Source organism: Hypanus sabinus, unplaced genomic scaffold (genome assembly GCF_030144855.1).
Source record: "Hypanus sabinus isolate sHypSab1 unplaced genomic scaffold, sHypSab1.hap1 scaffold_699, whole genome shotgun sequence".
Taxonomy (NCBI): domain Eukaryota; kingdom Metazoa; phylum Chordata; class Chondrichthyes; order Myliobatiformes; family Dasyatidae; genus Hypanus; species Hypanus sabinus.
Genome location: NW_026781551.1, coordinates 219,075 through 241,812, shown reverse-complemented (window position 1 = coordinate 241,812; position 22,738 = coordinate 219,075). Strand labels below are relative to the sequence as shown.

At 44.9% G+C, this 22,738-nt stretch overlaps 1 long non-coding RNA gene across 1 annotated transcript; it reads left to right on the top strand.

Annotated features, from left to right (window-relative positions):
- The first annotated feature begins 4,622 nt into the window (after positions 1-4,622).
- On the top strand, positions 4,623-21,134 carry LOC132389911 (uncharacterized). Its single transcript, XR_009510725.1, has 3 exons — positions 4,623-4,757; positions 10,175-10,351; positions 21,007-21,134. It is a non-coding gene; the product is annotated as an uncharacterized LOC132389911 (long non-coding RNA).
- The last annotated feature ends 1,604 nt before the right edge of the window (positions 21,135-22,738 follow it).

The following is a 22,738-nucleotide window of genomic DNA, read 5'->3' as shown; positions in this document are numbered from 1 at the left end:
ATCATTGGGATGTCTCCCATGGAGGGTCATACACATTTCACTGGTTAATGTTTTCATCCAGAGTGATGATTTATTTTTCTGAGCCAGCTTGTCATTTAAGTTTTATGGTCTGTATTTCTTATCATAATTGCATATACACACATGGAGTCAGTTCAGTTCCTCAGCCATATCCTTATCTCCATTTACAATTTATCCAACATCATTTTCTTTTGGTCCTATATCTACCTCACCTGTTTTTTTTACTCCTTATATACTTGAAAAAGATTTTAGTATCCTTTTTGATATTATTTGCTATCTTTCTTTCATAGTTCTTCTTTTCTCTATTAATGACCATACTTTTCTTTCGTAAGTTTTTAAAAAAAACTTCCCAATCCTCTGTCTTCACACTAAGTTTTGCTTCCTTGTATGCCCTCTGCTTTGCTTTTACTTTGGCTTTGACTTCTCTTGTCAGCCACGGTTACATACTTTATCCATTCGAAAACTTAGTTTTCTTTGGAATATATCTGTCTTGCACTTTCCTCACTTCTCGCATAAACTCCAGCCACTGCTGCTCTGCCATCCTCCCTGCTAGTGTCCCTTTCCAGTCAACCTTGGCCAGTTCCTCTCTCATGCTACTGTAATTTCCTTTACTCCACTGAAATACTGACACATCTGATTTTGGCTTCTCTTTCTCAAATTTCACAGTGTACTCAATCATGTTGTCATCACTAAGGGTTCCTTCACTTCCATCTCTCTAATTACCTCTGTTTCATCACACAATACCCAATCCAGTACAGCCGATCCCCTAGTGGGCTCGACAACAAGCTGTTCTAAAAAGCCATCTCATAGACATTCTAGAAATTCTCTCTCTTGAGATCCAGTGCAGAACTGATTTTCCCAATCCACTCTTCCAGTAGCGATCTGATTTTCCCAATAATTTTCCTTGCTTTTGACCCCCTATCAAAAGTTCTGCTAATGTGAATAGATCAGCGAGTAAAAGACAACCTGATTTCCAAAAGGCATAAAGTTAGAGATGACACATTTCTTTAATATTTAAGCAAGATTACATTTTTATTTCAATCTATTACAGTTTCAAAATAACAAAAAAAGGAAAAGGGCCAGAAGCAAATGTTTGGGCGCCCTACATTTTCAGTAGCACCCCCTTTGGCAAGTATCACAGCTTGCAGACACTTTTTTTAGCCAGCCAAGAGTCTTTCAATTCTTGTTTGGGCAAATTTCTGGGTTCAGACATTAGTAGCAATGTACTACCTGTGGAAATTACAAACCACAATATTATTAGAATCACAGAGCCAAGCAGCAATGAAACAGGCCTATCAGCCCTTCTAGTCAATGCTGACCTGTTTTTGTTGTTACTCCCCATTTCCACCTACCTGCATCAGAGCCTCCATACACCTCCCACCCACGTCCTCACCCAAATCCCTCTTTAGTGTCTAAATCAAACCCACATCCTCCACTTCCACTGGCAGCTCATTCCACACTCTCACCAACCTCTTCACCAAAGTGAAGAATTCCCCTTCAGATTCCCTGAAAATAATTCACTTTCACACGGAACTTATGTGAAATGTCAGGATGAGAGGGTGGACGGGGCAGAGAGGGAAGACAATAAAGGGAGGGGTGGTTGAGTGCGGAGACGGAAACAGAGCGGAGTGTTTATACAATATTTTTTGAGAAAAATTAATTGTTTTAACTTGCTGCAAACCTACTCTCCATATCCCGTATATTCTTAACCAGATTACTGATCCAGATGACAAGTAGTAATGGTTGATGTTCAAAGCAAATTTTATTATCAGAGTACATAACTTTTATATAGTCAGATACCACATAAAACCCTGAGATAGTTTTTCCTACAAGAATACTTAGCAAATCTTTAGATTAGTAACATGATCAATGAAGAATCAAGTAGAGCGCAGAATTCAACCAACTATGCAAATCCAAATATAATTAAATATCAATGAATAATGAGAGCAATGGGGTGTAACCCTGGGGAACCTCACTGGGCTCGGGCCTCGAGTCCAATAAACGGCCTCCCACCATCACTCTCTGCTTCCTACCATCAAGACATCTGTGCATCCAGTTAACCAGCTCTCCCTGGATCCCGTGTGATCTAACTTTCGACAGCAACTTACCATGCTGAACCATATGAAAGAACTCACTGATGCCCATATCGGCCACGATCCTGGGACAGAGATGTCACAGATCAGAGGGCATGGATTTAAGCAGAGGATGAAGAGGTTTAGAGGGATCGGAGGAGGAGATTTCTCACTCAGAGGGCAGCTGAAATCTGGAACTCACTGCCCGAGGTGGTGGTGGAGGCAGGTCCCTTCACAACATTTACGAAGAGGATGAGCATTGAAACTGCCGAGATACAGTCGGCTGTGAACCAAGTGCTGATAAATGGGACCAGTGTAGACAGTGAGTGGATGGTCAGAACAGGTATGGCCGGCCCAAGGCCTGTTTCTCATCTGTGTGATCCACCACTCCGGACATGCTAAATTACCGATGTTGGCACCGCAAGGCATTGATCTCAAAACTCCACACCCCTCTCCAACCTGAAATAATCCAGACTGAACTCCTTTGTCACCATTGGAAGTATCTGTTTCTGTCAAGGTAGCATTGAGATTGGTCACTTCTGCTAAATAACTGGCAATTGATGAAGTTCCTGTGTCTTCCATTAATGTTGCTGCCTTACAGCAAAACTAACCCTCTCACAGTGTCAGAATCAGTGATTAAATCCCGCACCAAACACTGTGCTTTCAACCCTGCACTTGAACCATCTCACTGAGGTTCTGTAGACACAAACCCTGCCCTCTGCATATGTGATCACATCTCCCCTGCTTCTGACATTTCAAATACCCTCAGAATGGTTTTCTGATTCAGTCTGAAGGTTATGGTACATTCAGCTCATCGTCAGACCTGACAAACCATGTCTTCCCACAGCTGGTTCCACCTGTTGGTGTGTCCTCTTTCCTCCACCTCCAGGGAAGCTGCATCTCCACACAAACTCCTCACTTGAGACGACTGTCTATACCCGTGACATAGGAAATCACATCTCTGTCACTCTATTCCAGCTGCTACCATCATAACAGCATAAAAGCCAGGACCAACAGGCTCTGGGACAGCTTCTTTCACCAGGCCATCAGACTGATGAACTGACGCTGACTTGAATGTACTCTATATTACATTGTCTGTTTTAATTATTATAAACTCTTATAAATTACTATGATTGCACTTTGCACATTTAGATGGAGACATACTCCTCATGAATGTATGAAATAAAGTCAATTCAATTCAATTCCTGATTCTGTGCCTGACCTGCTCGCCTCTGGGTATCCTCCGTCAACAAGCTTCTTCCTCAGTCACCATCTCGCAGCCCATGACGGTGACAGGGGTATCCATGGTCCACATTGTCAGGCTGTTAGTTTAGCAGGATACAAAGACGCTGCCTGAGGAACTCAGTGGGCCGAGCAGCATCTGTGGAGGGAAATGGACCGTCAACATTTCGGGCCGAGACCCTCCCTCTGGACTGAGAGTAGACGGGAAATAGTCAGAGAAAAGAGGTGGGGATGGGGCAAGAGCTGGGGAGTGAGAGGTGGATCCAGGTGAGGGGGGGGAGGTGGAAGGTGGAAATAGTGACAAGGGTGGGAAGTAAGTGGTTGGACCATCACGGTGCTGCAGAAGATGGAAATTAATTCCACAGAGGATTAACAAAGAGGTTAGAGAGTATTTGCTATAAAGCGTACAATGAAGATTCACCAGACTAATCCCTGGAGTGGTGGGGTCATCATATGAAGAAAGATCAAATGCGATAACCCTTTCATTTAGAGAAGCGAGGACTGAAAGGTGAACACATTGAAATGCACAACATCATTACCGGTTGAACCAGGGATCCCAGTCTCTGAAACATGGATGGACTGTCCGGGACTGAGATGAGGGGAAATGTCTCCACTCTGAGGGTGGTGAATGTTTGTAAATCCCCACCACAGAGGGTGGTGAAGACTCAGTGATCGTCCTCACATAAAACAGAGAAAAGCAGATGTGTGGAGACCGAGGGGAATCGAGGAAAAGAGGATCGGGCAGAAGTTTATGGCTAAGAAGGGAGAGCAGCCGCTATTTTGTTGATGATTAGAAGGGCTGAATGGCCTCCTGCTGCTGTTTCTCACTTAATGATTCAGTGTTCCTGATCAGTGAGGCCGGAGGAATGTGAATAGAAATTATTGTTTACTGACATAGACTGATTTAAATGAAACCTGCACATTTCCGGTTTGGGTCTGAATTCAGTTTCTGACTGGGATGGGAATCGAAACTCTAACTCTGAACGCTCTGTGACTTGGGGCTGGAGGGAACGGGACCGGGGAAGATATGGTGGGAAAAACTAAATACGTATCTGGTTTAAATTTGGAAATAATATAGGGAAATAATAAAATAATGTGGGAAATGCGGCGGTGGGAAGGGCAGGGTGTGAAGGGCGAGGAACAGTCAACGGGTGACTTGAGAGACCCTCCACTCGTCACGTGATCCCGTTTTACCGCAGATCGGAAGCATCTTCGGGTTTGTTTCCGAGGCCCCGCCCACCGCCTTATGACGCAATTAGCACATTGCGCATGCTCACATTCCCGGGCTTGGCAGTGCTGTTTTTTTCGTTCTTTGTGAAACCGGGTCGGTGGTGAGATCGGGATGGGGAGTGGGTTCTCGCCCCCTTGGACGGGGAGCCGGAGACGGATTATTCTCTGCGGGGCAACACCAACAATTTTCCTTCGGTGAGTATTGAAGCCGGTCCCGATCGGGGAGTTCTGACGGTGGGTAGTGAGTTAACTTTCCTGAAAAACTAAGAAATTCTGCAGTTGCTGGAATTGCGAGCAACGCGCACAAAATGCTGGAGGAACTCAGCAGGCCGGGCAGCATCTAAGAAAAGAGTACAGTCGACATAACCGGCCGAAACCCTTCGGCAGGATTGGAGAATAAAAGGTGGGGGTGGGGAAGGGAGAGAGAAACAGAAGGTGATCGGTGAATCCTGAAGGGGGAGGGGATGAACTTTCCCGGACTGGCGGCCTCGCCTCGCTTCCTTCACAGAATCTGCCGGGGTCGGTTCGGTGTGAAGGTCTCACAAGGTCTCTGAGATGAGCTGCCGCTCAGCCCCTGTTGTTCGGGTCCTATTAGCAGGATGACGTAAACATATTTCTATACTGTTACTGACAGAGAATCGTATAATTTGTGTTCCGTGTGTTATCTGAATGTACTTTCCTGTGATGCTGCTACAAGTCAGTGTTTCTCTGTACCTGTACCTTCCCGTACTTGTACACTTGGCAATAAATTCAACAGGACCTGAGAAATCTCAGTGAGATTTGATTATTGATGATCATCTTCGCAGCTCGGTCGGTGGAATGTAAAGAGAGAGTACACTGTTAAATGCAAGACACTGAATAGTGTTGATGATCAGAGGGATCTTGGAGTCCCTGAAAGCGACCGCACAGATTGATCTGCACAGATTAAGAAGGCAAATGGTGTGGTTCTCTTTATCATTGTGTTCAAAAGTCTGGAAGTTGTGTTGCAGCTTTATAAGATTAATTAGGCCACATCTGGAGTGTTTCATACAGTTGTGGTCGCTCTCGTTCTCTGAAGCATGTCGGGGCTTTGGAGAGGGCGCAGAAGAGGTTTACCAGGACACTGCCTGGAATAGAGGGCATGAGCTATAACGAGAGGTTGGACAAACTTGAGTTGTTTTCTCTGGCGACGTGCCGGCTGGGATGAGACTGAATAGACGTTTATAAGATTACCAAAGGATTAGAAGCAGTGTCTCAGAAAGGCAGCGTCCATTATTAACGAACTCCAGCACCCAGGGCTGCCCTTTTCTCAAAGTTACCATCAGAGAGGGAGGTACAGAAGCCTGAAGGCACTCTCTCAGTGATACAGGAACAGTTTCTTCCCCTCTGCCATCTGATAGCCAAATGGACATTGAACCCTTGAACACAACCTCAATATAAATATATAGTATTTCTGCTTTTTGCATGATTTTTAATTTATTCATAGAATAATAGAAACCTACAGAACAGTACAGGCCCTTTGGCCCACAAAGTCGTGCTGACATGTCCCTACCTTAGAAATTACTATAGTTACCCATTGCCCTCTATTTTTCTAAGTTAGTTTTTCTCCAGTGCCGCCAGGTACCTATCCAAAAATCTCCGAAAAGACCCTATTATGCCCACCTCCATAAACATTGCCGGCAGCCCATTACACCACTCTCCACCAATCTCTGACCAAAAAAAAAACTCACCCCTGATATCTCCTCTGTACGTACTCCCCAGCACCTTAAACCTGTGCCCTCTTGTGGTAACCAGTTCAGCGCTGGGAAAAGGCCTCTGACTATCCACATGATCAATGCCTCTCATAAACTTATAAACTTCTATCAGGTCACCTCTCATCCTCTGTCGCTCCAAGGAGAAAAGGCCGAGTTCACTCAACCTATTCTCATAAGGTATGCTCCCCAATCCAGGCAACATCCTTGTAACGTGCCTCTGCACCCTTTCTAAGGTTTCCACATTCTTCCTGTAGTGAGCACAGTGGAGTGTGACCAGGGTCCTATATAGCTGCAACAAAACCTCTCGGCTCCTAAACTCAATTCCACGATTAATAAAGGTCAATGCACCGTTTGTCGTCTTAACCACAGAGTCAACCTGCATAGTAGGTTTGAGTGTCCTCTGGACTCAGACCCCAAGATCCCGCTGATCCTCCACACTGTGAAGAGGCTTACCATTAATGCTATATTCTGCCATCATGTTTGACCTAATAAATTGAACAACTTCAAACTTATCCAGATTGAAATCCATTTGCAACTTCTCAGCCCAGTTTTGCATCCTTTCGGTATCCTACTGTGACCTCTGACAGCCCTCCACACTATCCACAACACCCCCAACATTTGTGTCAAAAGCAAATTTACTAACACATCGCTTCACTTCCTCATGCAAGTCATTTATAACAATCACGATGTAATGGTCCCAGATATACATATACTGTAATTCTTATTATTTTATTTTGTGTTTTCTTTTTCGTCTATATTATGTCTTGCATTGAAATGCTGCTGCAAAGTTAACAAAGTTTACACCACACGCCAGTGATAATAAACCTGATTATGAATCTGTGTGGACAGATAATATATTTTTCCTGGGGGTTGAAATGTCTAATACATTTAAGGTGAGAGGAGATGTGAGCGGCAAGTTTGTCTCTTTCCACAGAAGTGGTGGGTAGCTGAACTCTCTGCCTGGGGGGGGGGGGAGGAGACCCCACCAGTCACGTGATCCTGTTTGCCCCTCCCATTTATCCACAGATGTAACTAACTCTTCGCGCATGCTCACTGCCTCCGGTTGGGTGGTGTTTTCCTTTCTGCTCAGTGCTGAAGCGGATCGTCTGCGGGATTGGGAAAGGGTCCTCCCCTCCTGGGTAAGGAAGCCAGGGATCAGATCACAGTCTGCGGGCCGAAGATATCGTTTTCCCATCAGTGAGTATTGAGACCGATCCCGAGAGGGGAGATCCAATGTTAGCCGTGAGTGCTGAACTGAGGGCCAATTACTCATTTATTTTCCTATTATCTGGGCTCTTCAAAAATATGTAGATGTCACTTAATCTGCATTGAACGATCTAAACCAGGAGCCCAGGCACTTTATTTCCACAGAGTTGAAATGGGAGACCCACCAACAGGTCACATGAGGCTGTTTAACACAGATCTACCCCGCCCTCTGGTTTGTGACTCAAGATCATGTGGTGTGCGGTCAGAGTCCCCGTATGTGAGGTGATGCTTCCTCCATGTTGTGTTGGGGAATCTGATGTTGGCCACTGAGTCCCGTTAACTTCCCCCAACTTGTCTCACTTCCTGAGCCTCCTCGCATTTGTCTTTGAGCTTTTTGGCTGGTGTCTTCTCCCGGACTGGGGTGGGTGAGGAAGGAGAATGTACCAGGTTGTGGGGATCTTTGATTTCACTACCTGCTTTCCTGAGGGACTGGAAAGTCCAGTGTGAGAATGGTTTCTGTGATGTGCTGATCTGGGTCCAAAGGTCTCTGCTGTTCCTCACAGTCACGGGCAGAGCAGTTACCATGAAAAGCATGAAGTGTCTGAATGGGAAACTTTCTATGGTGTGTTGATAAAAATTTGGTGAGGGTTCAAAGTATATATGGCAAAGTTCTTGTTGTTTTGTTCTAACTTTGTCATTTTAAGATCCTTTATACAGTAGTGAGTACTATTAATTCAGTATCTATGTATTGCTGGAGAACCATAATTGATCGTCCTTGATTTCTTCTCCACCTCATTCCATCTGCTCATTCCCTGCCCATCTTGTTCAACCTCTGTCCAGTCTCTCTCCCACCAACGTCAGTGACATGCATCAACTATCTGGGTCAACCTTGGTCCACCCTGTGTCACACCTCTTTAGTGATATATATCGGCAATCATTCTTGGCTTCATTGTGAAGTATTCTTTTACACCTTCGGCCTTGCTGAGTTGTTTCCAGAATCAGTTTTTGTCAGCTGGAAAGCCAGAGGCTCATCAGGTGCCAGTTCTGTTGTGCATTGGTGTGGAGTCCTATTTTGTGAACTGTGACTGCCTGACACACTTCATCATATTACAGTCAGCAAAGAGTTCTGGGAGAGTTGGTGCTTGGGCTCTAGTCCTGTGATCAGCATTCCAGGGAAATGGAACTGCTGGTGTTTTGGCTTTGACTTTGCTTAGTGCTTCTACAGATGGGGCTGGATGGATGTCCTTCTTCGAGCAGCTGGACATTGGTTGTGGGGAAATCCTGGATTGCACTACCCAGTGTGAGATGTGGGGACAATGTGTGAGACTCTCAGGGTCGGTGAGTGGCAGATTAAGCTGTGTGACTCTGTGAGGTTGGGTCCTGGGATATCATAGTTTTTGATCCAGGGAAAGTGGACCCGGGGATTGAGCTGTTTGGGCTTGTGAGGTGTTGATCGAGTATTTCTCGTCTGGGATCAGATGTTTCTTTCTGGAGTTCCTTTGGAAGCAATGACTGCCAGTCTGAGGAGAGGATGTGTTCCCATTCCATCCTCACAGGGAGAGGCTGTGAGTAAATGGGCTGTTCCGTGTTTACAACAGTAGAGATAGACCCTGAGTTTGGTGTTCAAACTATGCTTCGAAATCCCCCTTTCACTGTCATCTGTCTGTCACTCGGTGGAAATCAGGCAGAATCTCAAGTTGCTGGAGATCTGCAATAAAAACTGAAAATGCTTGGTCATTCTGACAAAACATTATTACCCTGAATTGTAAAGTTTGTTCCTCTCCCAAAGCTGTTCCTTACCTACTGAGAATTTCTGATAATTCTAGTTTCTTTTTATTACATTTACCTTGGAATGGTTTATATTTCCAGAAATTAACCTGGAAATGGAAATGGCTCATTCTGTGCTAGTAGAACAATAGAGAAATCTCAACTTACTCTGTAAATTATCCTGGTATCAATTTATCTCTTATTCCTGGAAATGTGTTCAGTACAATTGCTGCTTGTAAACATGGTTTCCAAAAATAATCTCAGGAATAATCATTGTTATGTATGAGGAGCATTTGATGGTTCTGGACCTGTGCTCAATGGAGTTCAGAGGGACATTGGGGAGTTGTGGGAGGGATGTATGGATAAGTAAACACACAGAATGCTGAAAAGCCTGGATACAGTGGACATGGAGAGGATGTTTCCATCAGAAGTAGAGTCTGTGATCTGACAGCACGGTCTCAGAAAAAAGATGCTTCCCTTTAAAACTGAGATGAGAAGAATTTTTTGGCCAGAAGATGTCTGATCTGTGGAATTTGTTGCTGCAGAGGTTGGTTGAGGCTGCCATTTTGTATATTTATGACACAAAGTAATATATTCATGATTGGTGAGTAGCTCAGGGTTACAGGAGGAAGGCAGGAATATGGTGTTGGAATAAAAATCAGCCATGGTAAATGGTGGGGCAGACCAGATGGATCAAATCACATAATTCTGTTCCTGACTGTATGATGGCTCCTCCTTGTCCCATATCGTTTTGTGATGTGTGAGGGACAATAAATTGTTCACTGCGATCATTATATCTGCCTTCAATGTTTAAATTTCAGTGAGTTTTGTTCTTAGTAACATTGAGCAGAAATGTTTGGTTCTCCTTTTTAATGTTAACATACTTCATTATCTCTCTGGTTAAAGTTAGACCTGCGGTGAGAAGTTTATTTGAAGAAAAACCCCAACTGGAAGCAAACCACAGCTGAAGACGAGAGAACAGCAACAAGTGAATTGGCCCGAGGACTGAGAACAGCAACTGGAGAGAACAACTCTGCATCAAGAGACTCGGATTTCCCAGTGATTCAGTCAGGAGAAAGTTTGGTGAGTCTCATTTACTCAAAAACATGTCCTTTGGACATTACATACCTGTACAAGGGAAGGTAGGAAATAGCTGGAGTGAGACTGAATGTCCCCAGAAGAACCAGTTATGCTTCTGTCAGACCCAGTTGCAATCAGTCCCGGTCTGGTGATGTGCTTCCAGCAGCCCAGCCCTTTAAAACCACTCCCATTCTGTGGAAGTTGAATCCAGATAAAGTCACTCAGAGACCGTATGGTACAAACTCTTTGTTCCAAGCACCCGGGGCGTACTCAGTTAGTCACTCAGACAGGAACAGACTGTGAATGCTACCACCCTATCCACCAATTCCCCTTACACAATAAATTTATCTGTCCAGATACTCCCCCACACAAGACTGGATGGAGCCAAAGTTATTTACTATGACAGCCCCTAAAGACAAATTACAAAATAGTCATAATGGCTCACACACACAGAACAGACAGAAGCTGTCCTATCTCTACACATGAGTGCACAAGGAGATAAGCATCCTGAAACCGTAGCTAGCTACCCTCAAGAAGAAATATGGCTCAGCATGGCTTAGTACATCTGTTGATCATCAGCAGTTTCTTTCAGAAAAACAGGCTGTTATAGATTAACGAAGTGTTAACCCTTTTACATACTTTATCATTCCCTTCTTTAGATCATTACATGATCAACAAAGCAGTAACTTTTTTACAGAGAAAACAACTGAGTACAGCATTGACTTCTCAGTGGGGAAAAACAACATACATCAGTAATTATAACAATGATATGTACAACTTTTAGGACATAGGATTAGGACTATGCCCCACATATTACCTTACAGGCCTTTGAAGATCACCATTTCAACCCTTCGGTGAACCCGTGTAAATCCTGCCCTACTTTCTTGATGCTGTCAGTCTCCTTGACAGTGTGCTTGGAGAGGGATGTAACGTTAGTAGACTCATCAGGGATATAGGTGCTGCATTCTGTGTCAATAATAGCACAGGTTCCCCCTTTCTCAGCTAGGATAAAATCTAAAGTCGTACGATTCTGTACGACTGTTTGCCAGATTGCAATCATTTCAATGGATGTTTCTGTTACTTGGGCCTGTGTTTCTGTCACAGGGCCCCTGCAGCATTGTGGCCAGCTCCTGAAGTTCTTATAGCCAAATTGATTATCTCTCATGAATTTCTGGCTACGCTATAGGAGAGAAAAACTATCATCAAAAATCGCTCAGTCTCAGTTATTCCTCTCGGCTGCTGGGCTCCTGCAGATATGGCCAGGATGCATGTTTCCCAGCGTAGGAAGTTCCGCTTGGTGGGGCCCTGAGACACCATCCCTCAAAACACTGACAGCCACGGTCATCACAGACTGGACAACAGTTCCTCACTCTCTTCCCCGGGTGTTATTTGAAAAAGCCCAGGCAGATAGTTCCTCACTCTAGTTGAGCAGGATTACTGACATTTGAATCATACTTTTACCATACCGAGGAATTTCAGCACAAACCCAGCAGGCCTCTGGTTCTACCTGCTTGGCATAGGTGTGACAGAGAGACAGAAAGGTGTTAACATGAGGGCCCCCGGGTGCTGGGGTGAGCCCTCTTAAAGACATAAACACGAGCAGCACCGTTACGTACCCAATTGGTTTAAATGAACCAGCAGCTATAGACCACACCTGGAGTCTGGTTTTGATGTTAAAACCACTCTCTTTATTCGTATCTACTTATAATATAACAAATTAAGCAAAATAATCAAAAGTTCAAAAGTGTTATGAGTACACATACGTGTAAATATAACTCCCAAACCTTTGAGCTCAGGGAATACCAAGCTTAAAGTCTTGAGATGGTGAACTATGAAAGTTCAGTTCAGCCATGGAATAAATGACAGGTTAACAGTCGCTGTAGGTTCTATCCGTCGTCGTTCTAAATCTACATACAAATTATCGCCAGAAGCAGCTTATCAGAGGCGTACTGTCTTCAGAAGGAACTACCACACAAGCAAGGGTTGACACACAGGTAGATTCCACAAGGTACTCCCAATCCAGATCCAACACACAAAGTATTACCGACAGTGATTTCCACAGAATATCCCTTCTCACAAGTGGTTACCACATAACACACCCGAATCCGGCTAAGGGTTAACAAAAGTGGTAGCCGCGAGATACTCCAACAACATCCCCATATGGATTATACGAATTATCACCAACAGTGATTGGTCACAAGGGTACCTCTTCAAGTGAATTACCACACCCAGGCAAGGGTTAGCACAAGTGGTCCTCACAGGATACTCCCAAGCCAACAGATCCACTCCAGTGGATCAAAGTGACAATCACACATTCAGTACACGCTGGATCAATAGTCAACCCACATTGTGGGCATAGTAGAGTCCAAATAGTGGCCTTTGGCCACTAGGTCCTTTGTTTCGAACCTTCCATCTTCTTTCTTTCTCTCCGGCTGACTGTGTTTGTGACTGTCCTTGCTTAAATAAAACAAACTGTGAGCTATATAAACACAAGCTGCGAACAAGTGTAAACATGCTGCATAGTCAAATAGTTCTGCCCCCCTCTCTCTCTTAGTAAGAATCAAACAGGAGAATATTAGTTCCCTTCGGGGTTGATCGGGATTCGAAAGTCGGGTCCCAAAAATATGTCGAAGCTCGTCACATTCGATTTCGGTCATTGTCAGGCCAATCCATATTATTTGTCTTAATAATGTTGGCTCACTTAGTTGGTAAGCATTGGAGCAGTAAGTCATTAATAATGGGTATTTGTCCCTCCAGTTTAAAGGCTTGGTCTCCTGTGAAACTGCCGTAGCAGGCCACAAATCACATCCACCCATTCACGCTCCGCTTTTAGCGGCTCCCAACCTTTGGCATTCCTTCTGCAGTACATACCTCTATCCCATTCCATTATTTCTCCAACTTGCTGATAATATACTGTTCCACTTTAAACGTATGTCACATCCGGAACTTTTTCCAGTTAGCCGAGGATTTCCTTCCACGCCGCTGTGCGGTGTTGGGAAATCATGTACAAGGCAAGTTACAGCAGTAGTTTGCCATTGCCTTCTGCTGGGTGAATTGTTTTGTTTAAGAGATCACCAGCTCTAACCCAGCACGGATGAAAGTGTGCAAGGGAGTCGGCTGGATTCGAACTCAAGACCTCTCGCCTCAAAGTCCAATTCTGAAGCCAGTAAGCCATCAGTGGCATAGCTGGCAGACTTCCATTTTACATCTGCCTTTTCCTTCCATTCCCTTTTCAATGATTTCCACTTCATTCCTCAGTTCTTTTTCCATATCAGATTTACTGCTTGTTCTAATGAGGTAATAACCCAGGCTTCCCCCACCCCCCTCAGTCCGTGGCCACATTTTGTTCCCCAATTTCTTACTCAGTGCTATACTAAACATTTGAAAATCTTTTTCCTCGTCCGGAAAACTCTCACACAAAATTGTGTCGGGCTGCTGCTGGCACACTCGTATCAATCGACTGCAATTGACCGATTATCTCTAACTAATTTATCAGGCACAAGGCCTCCTGCTCAATTAACAATCTGATAAATTTACCCAGCAGGCACCTCCTGCTCAATTGATGAATTTACCTGACATGTCTGCTTCCTGGCCACTTAGTAAACTTTATCCAATACTGCCTCCTGCCCACTTAGTAAAAATTTTGCCTACCTTATACTAGTCTCCTGACAGATTTTTTTCCCGATCCTGTCAAGGTATGTGACCAGCCTTGGGCAAGGCACCATACATCCAAAGGAACTAACAGTGAGCGGCAAATGTAAAATACCTATTGGGCTCCCGGTCAGTCCCCACAGTCCCCAGAGTGGTTCAGCTGCTTACTCAGCCCGTCTGCTCAGTGCTCTGTAGATAGAGATCCTGTTTGTGATGCCAAATGTTAAAGCTGAATCTGAATAAAACTCGAGATACAAGCTTCTTATTGACACCACAGTTTATTGCACATTCTTCTGCAGGAGTTTGAGCCCCAGTTGTGAAAGGGAAGGCACGTAAGCACTGCCACTATCTGACAAGTCGACTGACTTAGGTTACAGCCGTATATTTATACATAGTACACCCCATGCATCACTATTTCAAGATGTTATTTGAACTGGTATGCCCACCAAGTTTGTTGGTGCAAATCTTAATTACTTAGATAACAGAGTTTGTTATATTGAGGTTTTAATTATGGATGGATGTACTGTCCAGTCCTTATTCCCTTTGCAAAGCCCTGACTTAATTACAAACAGATGTTCATTCCTGTCCTTATCAGTGAGTCCTCTGCCCCTTACTCAAATGAGGGTAGAATGTATAATGGTATCTAACAACGGTACAGTATACAATGTTATCAGCTCTCAGTGTGCCTCTCTGCAAGCCACAGAGAACTGGCAATGAGCCTGGCTGAGCTAACCACTGAAGACAGTGTTTACTTCGGTTCAAATATTCCTATTCAGTCACAATTATTCTTTTAGCCAGAGGTTACATAGGTTACATAGGTTTTTTGTTTATATATCCTCAATTCCTCAGGAGGGTTCAGGGGAAATATTTATGTCCAATATAGAAACTGGTATTACCTGTGTGTATTGAAGAATGAATTAGGAGAAATTGTTATGGGAAACAGGGAAATGGCAACAGAATTTAATGCGTACTTTAGATCTATCTTCACCAGGGAGGACACAAGAAATCTCCCAGATGTATGGATGGGCCAGGGTCATAAGATATCAGAGGAATTGAGGCAGATTGACATTAGGAAAGAAACTGTGATGAGTAGACTGGTAGGACTGAAGGTTAATAAATCCCCGGGTCCAGATGGTCTGCATCCGAGGGTTCTGAAAGAGGTGGCTCAGGAAATTGTGGATGCATTGGTAATCATTTTCCAATGTTCCTTAGATTCAGGATCAGTTCCTGAAGATTGGAGAGTGGCTAATGTTATCCCACTTTTCAAGAAGGGAGGGAAGGAGAAAACGGAGAACTATCGCCCTGTTAGCCTAACGTCAGTCGTGGGGAAGATGCTTGAGTCCATTATTAAAGACGAAATAGTGGCACATCTTGATGGCAGTAATAGGATTAGGCTGAGCCAGCATGGGTTTTCCAAAGGCAAATCATGCTTGACTAATCTGTTGGAGTTTTTTGAGGGTGTAACAAGGATGTTAGACGAGGGTAAGCCAGTGGATGTTGTGTACCTAGATTTTCAGAAGGCATTCGATAAGATGCCACATAGGAGATTGGTGAGTAAAATCAGAGCTCATGGCATTGGGGGCAGGGTTTCAACATGGATAGAAAACTGGTTGGCAGATAGAAAGCAAAGGGTAGCAGTGAATGGGTGTTTCTCGGACTGGCTGGAGGTGACAAGTGGGGTACCACAGGGCTCTGTATTGGGACCACAGCTCTTTACGATTTATGTCAACAATTTAGATGAGGGCATTGAAAACTATATCAGCAAGTTTGCTGACGATACTAAACTGGGTGGCAGTGTGACATGCGAAGAGGACGTTAGGAGAATGCAGGGAGACTTGGATAGGCTGTGTGAGTGGGCAGATACTTGGCAGATGTCATTCAATGTGAATAAATGTGAAGTTATCCACTTTGGAAGCAGGAACAAGAGGGCAGAGTATTGTCTGAATGGTGTAGAGTTAGGTAAGGGAGAAATGCAAAGAGACCTAGGAGTCCTAGTTTGTCAGTCAATGAAGGTGAATGAGCAAGTGCAACAGGCAGTGAAGAGGGCAAATGGAATGTTGGCCTTTATTACAAGGGGAATTGAGTACAAGAGCAAGGATGTCCTTTTTCATTTGTACAGGGCCCTAGTGAGACCACACCTGGAATATTGTGTACAGTTTTGGTCTCCAGGTTTAAGGAAGGACATTCTGGCAATTGAGGAAGTGCAGCGTAGATTCACTAGGTTGATTCCTGGGATGGCAGGGCTGTTTTACGCAGAGAGATTGGAGAGATTGGGCTGGTACACGCTGGAATTGAGGAGATTGAGAGGGGATCTGATTGAAACATATAAGATTATTAAGGGATTGGACAAGATAGAGGCAGGAAATATGTTCCAGATGCTGGGACAGTCCAATACCAGAGGGCATGGTTTGAGAATTAGGGGTAGGTCATTTAGGACAGAGTTAAGGAAAAACTTCTTCTCCCAGAGAGTTGTGGGGGTCTGGAATGCACTGCCTCGAAAGACGGTGGAGGCCAATTCTCTGGATGATTTCAAGAAGGAGCTAGATAGATATCTGATGGATAGGGGAATCAAGGGATATGGGGACAAGGCAGGGACTGGTTGATTGATAGTGAATGATCAGCCATGATCTCAGAATGGCGGTGCAGACTCGAGGGGCCGAATGGTCTACTTCTGCACCTATTGTCTATTGTCTATTGTGACAATGCAAGAGGTGCTGGAGAATTTGCAAGTGGAAAGACTTGGAGTAATCTTTGCAAACCTGACTTTTTAAAGCATAATTTAGCAAGCAAACCACATATGAACAATGTGCAAAAGCTCTGGTGAGATGATTCTTCATTACTCGTTACAGGCCTGCTACATAGTGTGTGTGAGAGTGCAGATGAATTCCATCAAACCCGGGGGATATCAAAGTATTTATCGACAGTGATTTGCTCGCTGTGAAAATGATTACCTCTCTGTATAAAATTCACTGTGCACATGTCACTGGGTAAAAAAATGCACGGTACATGATTTATGTGCACACTGGTCATTACAAATTAGAGGGGACATTGTGGGAAATTGGGGAGACCTCCAGTGTCCCTTATGCCCCCACCTACAAGGTGTGCATCCAGCTGCAGCTTGTAACCCTGCACTTTAAGGAGTTGGAACTGGAAATGGTTGAATTCCGGATCATCCAGGAGTTGGAGCAGGAGATAGATATGACATGAAGAAAGGTGAGTTACACACAAGGTGCAGGACACAGAAAACTGGGCGAGAGTCAGGAAGCGGAATAAAGTTAAATAGCCATCACAGAGAACTCTTGTTGTTATCCCACACAACAACAGGTGGAACACTTTAGAAACTGTTGGGGTGGGGAGGATAGATTACCTGACAGAGAAAAGTCAAAGGGGTGATAGTGAATTCATTAGTTAGGGGAACAGAACAGGAGGGGACTGATATCCTAGTGGTAAGGCTTGCTAGTGCTAGTGTGGGTGGAGAGTGTGGTGGTTAAAATAAGTTGCTGGGGAAATGGGAGCCAGAATGACAGAACAGATAGTGGAGAGGGTGAATTGAATTGAATTGACTTCACAATGTCACTAGAAAGGCCACTCGGCCCATCTGGCTCCGGCAGTGTTTCTGTTCCATATCAGTATATCAAAATCTACCCCTGCCGTTCCTCTCTCACTCTCGCTGAGATGACAGGCTGCAACTAGTTACCACTCCGTGGGATAGGAGATTTCTCTTGAATTTCATAGAATCATAGAAATCTACGACACATTACAGACGCTTTGGCCCGCAATGTTCTGCCGACTATGTAACTTACTCTAGAAATTGCTTAGAATTACCCTCCCGCATAGCTCCATGTATCTATTAAAAGACCCTATTGTATCCGCCTCTACCACCGTCGCTGGCGGTGCATTCCACACACACACCACTCTTTGCTTAAAAATCGTAGCTCTGACATCTCCTCTGTACCTACTTCCAAGCAGATTAAACCTATTCCCCCTGGTGTTAGCCGTTTCTGCCCTGGGAAAAAGCCTCTGGCTATCCACGGTACCAATGCCTCTCATCATCTTATACACCTGCATGAATTTCCTCCATGATTTTCTCCAGGCTGAACAAGAGGATGAGCTCACGGTGGTTGTGACGTTGTTCAGGGCTCCGGACGAAGTTGGTTAAACTCCTTCTTCCCCGCTCTTTTCAATGTTTTGGGTCATTTTCAAGAATTTTAAAGGATTGTGCCTCAGACAGCTGGGTTGTTGCAATTGTTACCTACCAGCAGCAACAGATCACTCATGGAGTCTGGTTTCGATGGTAAAAACACTCTCTTCATTAGTATCTACTCCAAATCTAAAAGATTGAACGAAAAATACAGCAATTAACTGTGTTATGCGTATATATAGCTCCTAAACTATCAACCTTGGGATACAATGCTAAAAGTCTTCAGATGGTAAATTGGAAAAGTTCAGTAATCCACGGAATAAGTGAGTGAGAGGAGAGATTTGTAAATCCTCACGAACACGTAGAGAGAAGGCAATTACGAAGAATTCCACACACATTCCACGCTGGGTAAACGAGAAAACAGTCGCCGAAGATCTTATCCGTCGATTAGTTCCGAAATCCACTTAGAAAGATCACCAGGTGACAGTCACAGGAATATCGTCTTCAAGTGGTGACCACAGAACACCCGGATTCCAGGCAAGGCCCAACAAAAGTGATACCACAGGACACTCCAACAAATCCACACATATGGATTATACGAAGTGACAGCCAGACATCCGTTGTGCACTGCGTGCCGATGATCAACCCAATCTTTTGGGCGTAGCAGTGACAAGCTGAAGTCACTCTCACTCTCACTCTCTTCCTCTCCCTCTCGCTCTCTCCCTCACTCTCTCTCTCCCCCTCCCTCTCCTCCCTCTCTCCCCTCCCCTCTGTCTCTCTGTCTCTGCTGCAGCGCGTTTGTGACGTCACAGCCGCGCCTCCCTCAGGCACTTAAAGCGACACTCACTCTGCTGTATCTGTCAGTTCACCAGCGCTTGAATGCCACCGATTCTTGAATGTGGAGGCGGAGATGCTGGAGAAGACAGCGCCCCACTCGCTACAAGGAGAGCTCGAACACGTGTCCATGTCCGTGATCTGATTGGATACATCGCCATGACGTTCAGAGCACTGTGACGTCTTCACTGGCTCTCATTTTGGAAGGGATTCAGTCGGCCTTCGCAGATACACCAACAGCTTCCCACTGGGAAGCGGCCGTTCACTTGCTCCGTGTGTGCGAAGAGACTCATTCAGTTAACCCACCTTGTGATGCTCCGGTGAGTTCACAGTAAATAGAGGCCACATTTCTGTCCGGAGTGAGCAAAGAGTTTTACTCACTCATCCCAGCTGCTGCAACACCAGCAACTTCACATCAGGGAGGAAGTTCAAATCAGCTCCGTGTTAAATGTTTCACCATCACGGTGACTGAAGGCAGCTGCAGGTTCATGAGGGACCGTTACTGTCAGATTCTGCAGTTCTTGCGGCTGCTCATCGCACCCAGGACTGAACCCTGGTCACTTAGCATTGGAGGAGTCTGTTCTGCTGATGTTAGCCTTAAACTAGACTGGCGTTTAATATTGTGGATCTGTGACAGATAAATCACTTCTGTATCAAATTCCGTTTCTCACTAGAGAAGTCCCTGCCGATGTTTCTGTTCCATATCAGAATATCAAAATCTACCCCGGCCATTCCCTTCTCACTCACCCTGAAATGACAGGTTGCAACTAGTCACTACTCTGTGGGAGGAAGGATTTCCACTGAATTTCATAGAATCATAGAAATCTGTAGCACATTACAGATACGTTTAGCCCACATGGTTGTGCCGACCATGCAACATACTCTAGAAACTGCCTAGTATTACCATACCGCATAGCCACCAATTTTCCTAAGCTCTGCGTACCTATCTAAGAGCCTCTTAAAAGACCCTATTGTATCCGCCTCAACTACCGTCGCTGGCAGTGCATTCCACACACACACCGCTCTTTGCTTAAACAAAACTTAGCTCTGACATCTCCTCTGTACCTACTTCTAAGTAGCTTAAACCTATTCCCCCGCGTGTTAGCCGTTTCAGCCCTGGGGAAAGCCTCTGTCTATCCACACGACCAATGCCTCTCATGACCTTATACACCTGCATGATTTTCTCCGGTTTGAATAAGACGATAAACCCACTGTGATTTTGACGTTCTCTCCCCCCTCTCCATTCTCCATTCCTCCCCTCCCCCTCTCCCCTTCACCTCCTCCCCCCTCCCCTCCTCCTCTATCTCTCCCCTTCTCCCCTCCTCCCCTCCTGTCCTCCACCTCTCCTCCCTTCCCCTCCCCTCCCCTTCTCTCTCTCCCTCCGTTGGTGTTTCACGTCACAGACCCACCTCACTCAGGCAATTAAAGGGACACTCACAGTAAACGAACCTGCGGTCTCCTAACACAATGCACCTCTAAAGTCTGACAGCAGATTAGCGAGTGAATCTTCGATGGTGTAGAGTCAGAAACCAAAGAGCTGCCAGATTGAGTCAGACTTTAGGGCTGCAAAGAGGAGGAAGAGGAATCAGACCAGCAGGATGTGGCAGCAAAAGAAAGATTAGAAACATTTGGAAACTGGTTGATCGAAAAAAAAGGTGGTTAATTTCTGCAAAATACTGGTGGCAATCAACAGTCAGGCAGCAATTGTGGAGAGGCATAAAAAGGCAACGTTTAGACCGAGCCCCTTCAGCATGCCAAGCCTGTGTACTCCGCTGCCTAGTTGCTGCTTGAACTGCAGAGTTCCTCCAGCATTTTGTATGTGTGCGTCTCTGTATTCCCAGCAACTGCAGAATCTCCTGTGTTTTATAACTGCATTTTACTTAGATACACATTGATATTGAGTATATTGCTTATGGAAACCGCTTTCTGCGTTAAAACAGCTGCAGATTTTTCTATACACACGAAAAAAATGAGGTACAGACATTGAACCGGTGCTTGCAGAAATGTTTAATGGCATCGTGATTACCCATAGGGCCATGCGTTAAGAATTCTGCCGGCGCTGAAGCGCCGATGAAATGCGCAGGCGTCAGGCTGAGGACGTCCCCGAGTATCACACATGCGCGCAGTACACAGAAGGCCTTGAAAATGTCGGCTACAGGTAAGAGCGATTCTCCGTGTTTTTATCTTAAACACCGACTTCAGAGCGATTCCTGTGAAATCCGGAGACCGTGGCCAACAATCCCGGGACAGTCCTGCCCTCTTCCCTCTCTCTCAGCCCCACGATCCGTACACGGGCCCCGGGGAGCTCCCGGCTGATGAGGGAATGGGAACCGATGGATCTCTCAGACAGAGCTGAGCTCCAGCTATCTAAATGCAAGGATGAGGAACTCGGAGAAAGGGAACAAAATCTTTTACATCAGCAGTTGAGAAAATCACCTTTGTTCTACCTCCCATCACAAAGAAGAGGAAATCTGCAGATGCTGGAAATCCAAGCAACACACACAAAATGCCGGAGGAATTCAGCAATAGTACTCTTTTCCATAGATGCTGCCCGGCCTGCTGAGTTCCTCAGCATTTTGTGTGTGTGTTGTTTGTTCCACCTCCTTTTGTTCTGAACTTTTCTACAGGCGAGAACATGTTTTGACCCATTCGCTCTGGGTACATGATTATATCAGACACCTTTGCCCTGGGCAACAAGTAACTTTCACGTCAGAAATGTGCCAGACTCCAGTGAGACAGACTACTGCCCTTCCCTTCATATTCATTGTCATTGCCATCACAGAGTTCATCACCGTCTGTCATCTGGAGAGGGTTCAGGGGAAATATTTATGTACAACACAGAAACTGGTGTAAAAAAAATACACGGTACATGATTTATGTGCACACTTGTCATTACAAATTAGAGGGGACGTTGGTGGGAAGGAGGGGAGACTTCCAGTGTCCCTGATGCCCTCACCTACAAGATGTGCATCCAACTGCAGCTTGTAACCCGGCACTTTAAGGAGTTGGAACTGGAAATGGTTGAATTCTAGATTATCCAGGAGTTGGAGGGGGTGATAGATATGACAGGAAGAGAGGTGAGTTACACACAAGGTACAGGACACAGGGAACTGGGTGACAGTCAGGAAGGGAAATTAGGTTAAATAGCATCACAAAGTACTCTTGTGGCCATCCCACACAACAACAGGTGGAATACTTTAGAAAGTATTAGGGGGGATTACCTGGCAGAGGAAAGTCAAAGGAGTGATAGGGGATTCATTAGTTAGGGGAACAGAACAGGAAGGGGACTAATATCCTAGTGGTACGGCTGCGAGAGCAAGTGTGGTGGAGGGGGGTGCTGATGTGGTTAAAATGAATTGTAGGGGGAATAGGAGCTAGAATGACAGGACAGATAGTGGAGAGGGTGAATTGAATTGAATTGGCTTTCTTACATACATCCTTCATGTAAATGAGGAGTAGAAGTCTTTATGTTACATCTCCATCTAAATGTGTGGTGTAATTTATAGTAATTTATAATAAATAGTTTGTGCATAGAACAGTCAGTATAACATAGATATGCAATTGTATCAGCATGAATTAATCAGTCTGATAGCCTGATAGAAGATGATGTCCCGGAGCCTGTTGGTCTTTTTGCTGTGGTACCGTTTCCTGGATGGTAGCAGCAGGAACAGTTAGTGGTTGTGGTGAATTGGGTCCCCAATATCTTTTGGGCCCTTTTTCCGCACCTGTCTCTGTAAATGTCCTGAATAGTGGGAAGTTCACAT